The sequence below is a fragment of the Nycticebus coucang genome, chromosome 20, assembly GCF_027406575.1.
Source record: "Nycticebus coucang isolate mNycCou1 chromosome 20, mNycCou1.pri, whole genome shotgun sequence".
Taxonomy (NCBI): domain Eukaryota; kingdom Metazoa; phylum Chordata; class Mammalia; order Primates; family Lorisidae; genus Nycticebus; species Nycticebus coucang.
Window position 1 is genome coordinate 2,209,005 of NC_069799.1, and position 8,968 is coordinate 2,217,972.

General features: G+C 43.8%; 1 non-coding gene across 1 annotated transcript; it reads right to left on the reverse strand.

The window, feature by feature from the left end:
• Nucleotides 1–8,443: 8,443 nt before the first annotated feature.
• Nucleotides 8,444–8,550, reverse strand: LOC128573275 (U6 spliceosomal RNA). Its single transcript, XR_008376418.1, has one exon. It is a non-coding gene; the product is annotated as a U6 spliceosomal RNA (small nuclear RNA).
• Nucleotides 8,551–8,968: the final 418 nt, after the last annotated feature.

The window sequence follows — 8,968 nt, forward strand, 5'->3', positions numbered from 1 at the left end:
TATAAATTGATATGGTACATTTCGTTATTGTTCCCAATTCTTCATATCTCCCTCTATTCATACCCTTTGTCACGTGGCTTTGCAGTTCATCTCAAAGTGTAAAAGAGGGTCTGACCATTAAGTTGGTGAACTCATCCTAGAAAAAGTGCTACATATCTTACTGACGAATATCAGTATAGTCACCTTTGAAGTGCTCCCCTTGGGAAGCTGTGCACTGACACACAGTGCATAGTCCACCCTTCAAAGCAATTCTGGAACTCTTTCTTTGGGATGACCATCAAAGCTGTCATATGGTACACAAAAATAATGAATGGCACTCAGCAAGACAATACCACAGATTGACCCAAGCATAGCTGTGAGACACTTATATACCAAGGTTATAAACCTTACTGAGTTGTTTGTACAGTGTTGCCAATATAAGCACTTAGTGGGACATTCTAGAACTTAATTGTCAGACCTCATACAATGACAGCTATGATAGCCATACCAGAAAAAGAGTTCCAAAATCAATTTGAGGGGCGTACCAGGTGCTGATGGCATCAGTGCATAGCTTCCCAAGGGGAGTACTTCACAGGCGACTGTAGCGACATTCAGCAATGAGGTATATAGCACTTTTGTAGGATGAGTTTGCAAACTTAATTGTCAGAGCTCATCCATAGGGCATACGTATTTCCCTGCTTCACTGATGTTGAGTTTGCTCATGTGATTTGGTCACAGGGGATCCCAATGGACCTAACATAAGAAGGCTGGAGTTAAAATTACACAATTGGTCTTGCCCAACTCTGCTGTTTTCATAAGAAAACAAGCCCTGGGTAGTCGAAGGGGAATAACAGGTCAGTGGAGCTTATCTAGACCCAATCTACATTATGCAGCCAAGGTCAGCTGAACACAACATAGATTGGCTGATTACCAGGCAACCCACAGACAAGTGAGCAAGAATTAATAATATAAATAGTTGTTGCTTGAATCCACGGAGTTGTTGGTCTCAGGGGCAATAAATAAGTGAAGGTCTGGGACTGGGGTTCATTTAAATATGTGCAGCTTCAACTACCAGAGAACACTACTTAGGGTGACTTCACCAAAATTTCAAATGGTATTTTAATGTCAAGCCACTAAAGACAATTCAGATGAACAGAAACAGAAAAAGTACTCTTTCGAATGCATATTAGGTAGTTCAAATCTCCGTGGGAGCTGTGGTTGCCAGAAACCTAGATTTGGAGTTGTGATACAGGAAACATCAACATCTGCCCACAAAGTCATTCTGGTAGCAATGTAACTGTCGCCACCACAGGACACACACATCAGAGCTGTCCCGCAGATACCGCCCACACTGGACATCAGATGCTGCTCTGAGAATCAGTGATATTGGCCAAACCCTCCAGAACAGAATCTGCCCAGCACCTCCTGGCGCGTCGTGGTTTGGGAAGCTTCTGTTTCCTGTGCATGCCGTGCATCTGATTGCAGAGCTGGGCCGTGGCGTAGCCTGGCTTCATGGAGAGACAAGAAGGTGGGCTCTGGTTTATGAGGTGGGGTATCCCAGCATAGGAAGGAGGCTGTATGCTGATCAACCAAAGCAAAGATAGATGCCCACTTCAAACCACACAGGAAGTTATCCGCTCACTTCCATGCACGTCTAGACCAGGGCAGGCCTGATTCTGGAAATCAGTGTCACCCAGAGTCAGGTCTTTCCTGCTCACACTCTTCTTCTTTAGGTTGGCTTTGTCTTAAGACTACTCACCTTAAAGTAAACACCAGTGGAATCTGGGGGCTGTATGCTTCCTGTCCACACCTGAAAGTGAGGAAGACCACTTCCCCTGCACGCCCTCAGCCCTCATCTTTTGTTATCAATTACAGTAAAATGTAAAGGATTTCAGTACGAGAGTTGTTTTAGAGTTATCCAGAGAATCAGCGCCATTTGTGTGTCAGGGAAGAGAGAGAAGAAAGAGGAGAAAGAGATTTATTTTGAGGGAATTGAATCATACATTGTAGAGCAAGTCTGAATTCTGCAGGGCAGGCTGGAGACAGGGAAGAGCCAACACGGCAGCTCCAGTCCCAAGGCCAAGGCTGGCTGCTGGCAGGTTCCTTCTGGCTTTATGAGGAAACTTATTTTATAATAGGCCAGTTGATACAAACCAGAGGTAAATTCCTACACGTACGATATGTTGTTTCATTTAAAGTTGAAACTGTGTGGCGGGCGCCTGTAGTCCCAGCTACCTGGGAGGCTGAGGCAAGAGAATCGCTTAAGCCCAGGAGTTGGAGGTTGCTGTGAGCTGTGTGAGGCCACGGCACTCTACCGAGGGCCATAAAGTGAAACTCTGTCTCTACAAAAAAAATAAATAAATAAATAAAAAGAAAATAAATAAATTTTGCATTAAAAAAAAAATAAAGTTGAAACTGAAGTTTCCTCATTTGTATGAAAGTGTGGGTGATTATATACTGACAACACAATGTACCCCATAAATGCATTAATGTACACAGTTATGATTTAATATCCAAGAACCCGTGGATGATATTAAATGAGGACTTACTGTATGAATGTGTGTATATGTAAATATGTCTATATGTACACAAACATAGAAACACACACATTCTGAATATAAGTCCTTCGTCAGAAATCTTTACAGCAAGTAATTTTCCAGGTCTGTGAGTAGACTAGTTCCTTTGAACTATTTATACTATGAATGTTATTTAGCTCTCCATTTATTTGTTTTTGTTTTTGTTTTTTGTAGAGACAGAGTCTCACTTTATTGACCTTGGTAGAGTGCTGTGACATCACAGCTCACAGCAACCTCCAACTCCTGGGCTTAGGCGATTCTCTTGCTACAGTCTCCCAAGTAGCTGGGACTACAGGCGCCCGGCTATTTTTTTGTTGCAGTTTGGCCGGGCTGGGTTTGAACCTGCCACCCGCAGTATATGGGGCCGGCGCCCTACTCAATGAGCCATAGGCACTGCCCCATAGCTCTCCATTTATTTCTGTTTATAACATTTCTTTTCTGCAATGTTTTCTTACTAAAAGTTAGAAATCTTGCTCATCTTTTGTTAAGTTTATCCCTACATATTTTTATGCTGTTAGATATATTTAATTTCAATTTCTTTTTAATTTAACATTTTATTCAACATATTTTATCCAAAATATAATATCAACATACAAACGATATGAAAATTGTATTGAGATATTTATATCCTTATGTTCATAGTGAGTCTTTAAAATCCAGTTTGTATTTGACCCTTACAGTTCATAATTCGGACTCACCAAGTGTTGCATAGTTATGTGGCTGGAAGCTATTATATTGGACCATAGTTTTTACCTCTACTCTCCAAATCTGCTTGTTTCAATCTCTTTACACCCCACTGAAGAGAGAGGGATTCCCACTCTAGGTGATAAGAGATAGCCACACACTACAACATTAGCAGATGAGATCACCAGGACAGTGTTAGTCATCTCTGCTCACAGAGCACACAGGTGCACAGGGGATTCCATGTGGGGCAGAGTGAGCTACCAAAGGCCGTTGGAGGCAGGTCTATAGAGCCAAGAGAGCGAGGTGTCCCCTAGTCCTCACAAAATTTTTTGCAGAAAAGCAGAGACTGCTCTTGGACCATTTGATCAAGTTGACCTCTGGCTGGAAGGCCTTATCCACAGGAACAGAGTGGGAGAGGGACTTGTGGTCAGGCCATTCAAAGTCCTCCATTCATTTCAATATCTGGCAGTTTAAATACAGTAATATAATTAATATGTAATATTGCACATCACATGTTAAAGCTGTGGCTTTAAAGTTATGGTCCATTATTTAACTTCCAATAGTAGTTTTTAAAATTCTTTAGGACTTTATACATCAACTATCATGTTGTTCACAAAGATAGCTTTACTTCTTACTTTTCACCTTTCTGCCTTGTATTTTATTTTCTTGTGTTATTATATTATTATATATATATATATTTTTTTGAGACAGAGTCTCACTATGTCACCCTCAGTAGAGTGCCGCGGCATCTACTGAAAATATTGTAAATAAAAAATGCACTTAATAAACCTAAACTACCAGACATCATAGCTTAATCTAACTTCCCTTAACTGTACTCAGCATACTTAAATTAGTCTACCGTTGGGAAGAATCACAGAACACAAAGCCTATTTTATAATAAAGTGTACTTTACCCTGTGCCACAGGGCATTGAGGTCCTTTCTTTTTTTGTTTTTTCAATTTCCTTCTTTCTAGTCCAGTTTGCATATTTTTCACTGACTTGAGGATTCTCAAGTTCACAGAATCTTTCTTTTGCAATATCTAAGTTTCTATAATTTCCATTTGATGAACATTTGATTTCAATGTTATTTGTTTTATTTCAGGGATTTCCATTTACTCCTTTTGAAGAATTTTATGCCTCTTCCGAAATTTCTCATTTGTTCACTAATTATATCCATATGTCCCCCTAATTTACAAATATATTTTTAATAGTTTTAAAGTTCTTTTTAAAAAAAAATTTTTTTTTGAGACAGTCTCACTTTGTTGCCCTCAGTGGAGTACTGTGGCATCATAGTTCACAGCAACCTCAAACTCTAGGGCTTAAGCAATTCTCTTGCCTCAGCCTTCTAAGTAGCTGGGACTATAGGGACCCGCCAACAATACCCGGCTAGTTTATAGAGATGGGGTCTTGCTCTTGCTCAGGCTGGTCTTGAACCTGTGACCTCAGGCAATCCACCAGCCTCAGCCTCCCAAGTGCTGGGATTACAGGCATGAGCCACCACCCCTGGCAGTTTTAAAGTTCTTATTCACTAATTCCAACATCTAAGTGAGTGGTTCTCAACCTGTGGGTTGCAACCCCTTTTAACTGTATTAAAGGGTAGCGGCATTAGGAAGGTTGAGAACCACTGATCTAAGTCATCAACAGCTTTTGTTTAATGTTTAACTTCATTTTAAATTTGACATGTCACATTTTCCTGTTTCTTCACATTCTATTATAGTAATTTTTAGTAATAGACCAGGTGTTATAAATAATACATTGTATAAACAGGGGATTACGTAATCTTCCTCTTAAGTGTGTTGATCTTTTTTCAGGCAAGCCATTACAATCCCAGGTGCATTGCTTTGATCCTATGGAGGCTTGATTTTAGGGTTTGCCACAGCAAGACTGTGTTATGTTTCTCTTTAGTTCTTGGGCATAGCTGTTAGTCCTGATTCTTAAACTCAAAACCTTGCCCTTCTTAGAACAAAGAACATTAATCAGCAAGGAGAAATCATTCCTTTGGCCAAGGGTTAGCTTCCTCTGAGGCAGGGTACTGCATGGGGTTGTGGGGAACAGGGATAAATAACTAACAAAATCAGAATTTGGCCAGAAAAAAAAGAGAGGGTTTTGTTGTTGTTTGGTTTTTCAAGATAAGAAAGAACAGAAGAGAGAAGGATGACCAGACCAGAGGTTCTCAACTCAAACTTCCAATTTTTTTTTTTTTTTTGAGACAGACTGTCACTATGTCACCCTCGGTAGAGTGCCATGGTATCACAGCTCACAGCAACCTCAAACTCTTGGGCTTAAGTGATTCTCTTGCCTCAGTCTCCCAAGTAGCTGGGACTATAGGTGCCCGTCGCAACACCCGGCTATTTTTTTGTTGCAGTTGTCATTGCTGTTTAGTAGGCCCAGGGGCAGGTTCAAACCCTCCAGCTGCAGTGTATGTGGCTGGCGCACTCGTCACTGAGCTGCAGGCGCTGAGCCTAAGTTACCAATTAAACTTCAGTATCTGAGGTCTGAAAATTCTCCAGAAGAATCAGATACATGGGTCACTATGGAAGTTTTGAGATGGACCAAGTTATGGTCCATTATTTAACTTCCAAGAAACATAGTTGACAGCATTCTTTCTGATTCACCTGTGCAAGTTTCAACTTTCTCAGCTTATTGGTGTTGCTAGGAGGGCTTCATTTGTTTCCATCCATGTGGATTTTAAGTTTCTTGATTTTTGTGTATCTCAGAACTTTTGTAATGACCCATGTATAAAATACTATGTAAGTATTACCAGATTTGAGTATGAATAAAAATACCCATGTGGAACTTGTTTAAAATGAAAATTCCTGGGCTCACCCCTAGTAATTCAAATGTAGTAAGTGAGGAATCTTTTTAAGAAACAGACTTGGTGGCTATGAGTTAGAATCTTTTTAAATAGGAGAAGCCTTTTTCTAAGGAACCATGAATTTCGTTTGTGTAGACATGTACTCTAGGACCCCTTGCGCTGTCATTCTCTGGGGCCTGCAGCCAGGCTGCTGGCGGGGCCGCGTCACGGGAGGAAACACAGCCGACCTGCAGCAGTGGAAGGGCACACAGGGCCACCACAGAGGGCAGCGGGTGTGTACAAAGTGGGCCCACATGAGACACAAAGGAGAAACAGGGTCCGCTAGACACTGAGGGCATCTGAGACAGTTCACAGGGCAGTGACAGAGCGTGTGAGGACATCCACATGTGACTCTGGAAGGCACGCAGGGCCAGGCAAGATGTGGGAAGGGCATTGAGGAATGTGTCCATGAGAGACCAAAGGGCAATACGTGTCCACCAGGGTCTCCAAAGGGGCACCTGTGTACCCTGTGACTGTAAAGGAGGTCTGGCAGCCAGGAGGTGAGGGCCTGCCTCAGAGATGCTGACTGACCATGTGTGCCAGGGAGGGAATGAAGAGTGGGTGTGAGCTATCAACACAGTGCCCACTCAGCGTCCCCAAGTGCGTGAGCTCCTGACGGGAGGACCCTTACTACACACACCATGGCATCATTGGGACCTATCATGGTGGCTGGCACATAGTATGCACTCAATAAACAAGGTGACTAAATAATTTGCTTCCCAACTAAGTTGCTTTTGGTAGTAAAGGGAGGTGCTGCCAATACTGTGCTGGGATAACAGCGGTGATGTAGGACTATTCTTGGAAAACTGAGAAGTATGGGTCCCTGCCAATAATTCTTGGATAAATATGAGGGTAGATGAATGAGCAGATTTCAAGTGGAAATAATAACTGAAAACACCTACAGCTAACACCAATTGGTATTTCAGTGAAGAAGAAAGGCCTCCTCCAAGGTGACAAAGCTGTGACATTGAGGGTAGAGGCAACTGCAGACTGTGTGAAAAGCGGTTATGTGACCTCTGACGGGAACACCACAGTGGGGACGTCTGGGGCACTTACCCTGTAGTGCAGGTGGGCATGACACACTCTGTTTCCAATAAGACTTGCTACACTGTGATGGTTGTGGGGAGGGTGTGATGGAGATGGGACAGGACGCGACACAGCTCTGGCCAGCCTTTGAGGCCATCACGATTGGTTAGGGTGAAGCTCAGTCCTCTGGGCAGTCCTCATTAGCTCTGTTGGTGGTGTGAGGCCTCCTCTGTGCACAGTTGAGTTGTAACGAGAACAGAAAGGAAAGGCCCCCGGGTAGGTACTGCCTGGCTCCTCCTGAGCCCAGCTGCATCCTAACTCCTCTGTCAGGCAGGGATTCTATCATCCACATGTCTGTAGGAATAGGCCTGAGGGTGCCAGTGAGATCAGAGTGAAGTGTCCTCCCTTTCTCCAAGCCTGTGCCATCAGCTTCCACCTCGGTGGTCAGAGGGGCAGCAGGGTGCCTGGTATTCATAATATTCCGCATTCGCATTTCCCCAAAATACTTTTGACCAGCGATTCAGTTTAAGGGGACATACTTGTCAGTCTAAATTTAATGAAATAAGAATGTAACAGCATAAAACATGTATACACGAATATGCACAATTGAGCAATAACGATAAAGTCACTGGATCCATTCCCAGCAGGGGCTCTTTTCCTGGAAAAACTCACCTCCTTTCATATAGAGCAGGTGTTTTGCCAAAAGATAGGAGAGATTATTCCTTGGTATAAGTCAGTCTTCTGGGAATTAGGTGTTTTTCTATAATGCCACATGAAGTGGCTGAGTAGGGTGGAAGAGAGGCAGGTCCCTTGCTATGCAGGACATGACTCTTCTAATGTTTGTGCTGACAGCTCTCTGGGATGATTGATTAGCTCCTTTTGGAGACAGGCAAATTATCCCTAGAGGCACAGCTGTGTGTTACTAAAAATAACCCATATTACTGTGTGCTTACTAGGTGCCAGGCACGGCCTCTAAACCCTGTGTCAATGTTGTGACTTTAACTGTCACAACAACTTTGTATGGTAAGTCTCCTTACCCTCTTTTTTTTTTTTTTGTAGAGACAGAGTCTCACTTTATGGCCCTCGGTAGAGTGCCGTGGCCTCACACAGCTCACAGCAACCTCCAACTCCTGGGCTCAAGCGATTCTCTTGCCTCAGCCTCCCGAGTAGCTGGGACTACAGGCGCCCGCCACAACGCCCGGCTATTTTTTTCTTGCAGTTGGGCCGGGGCCGCGTTTGAACCCGCCACCCTCGGCACATGGGGCCGGCGCCCCACCGACTGAACCACAGGCGCCGCCCCACGCCCGGCTATTTTTTGGTTGCAAAAAATATGGAACGCTTCACGAATTTGCGTGTCATCCTTGCGCAGGGGCCATGCTAATCTTCTCTGTATCGTTCCAATTTTAGTATATGTGCTGCCCAAGCGAGCACCTTACCCTCATTTTTATTAGTGAGGAAAAGTAATGTAATTGTCCCATGACATACAACCAAAAATGGGTGGCATCAGCGCTCCAGGCTGTGTAACTCAGAGCCGGTAGTACTCAGTGGAGCAGCAGTGGGCAGGGGCCTGTTCCCCACGCAGGCTCAGGCCAGGGGCTCCTGCAGCAGCGCCCGCATTTTGACGAGGTCTTGGTGAGTCACTCGCACAGGTAAGTCCCCAGCTCTGGCCTACTGTCCCCTTTCTGACCCTAGCAAGCTGGGCAAGGCATTTAACCTCTCTGAACCTCTGCCTCTTGTCTGTAAAACAGGTATAATAACGCCGACTTGGTAGACTGGTTGTGATGGGCACAGGAAAGGATTTGGGAGGAGCGTGGTGCTTGCTGAAGTGAGCCATGGTCAGTGCAAGGGT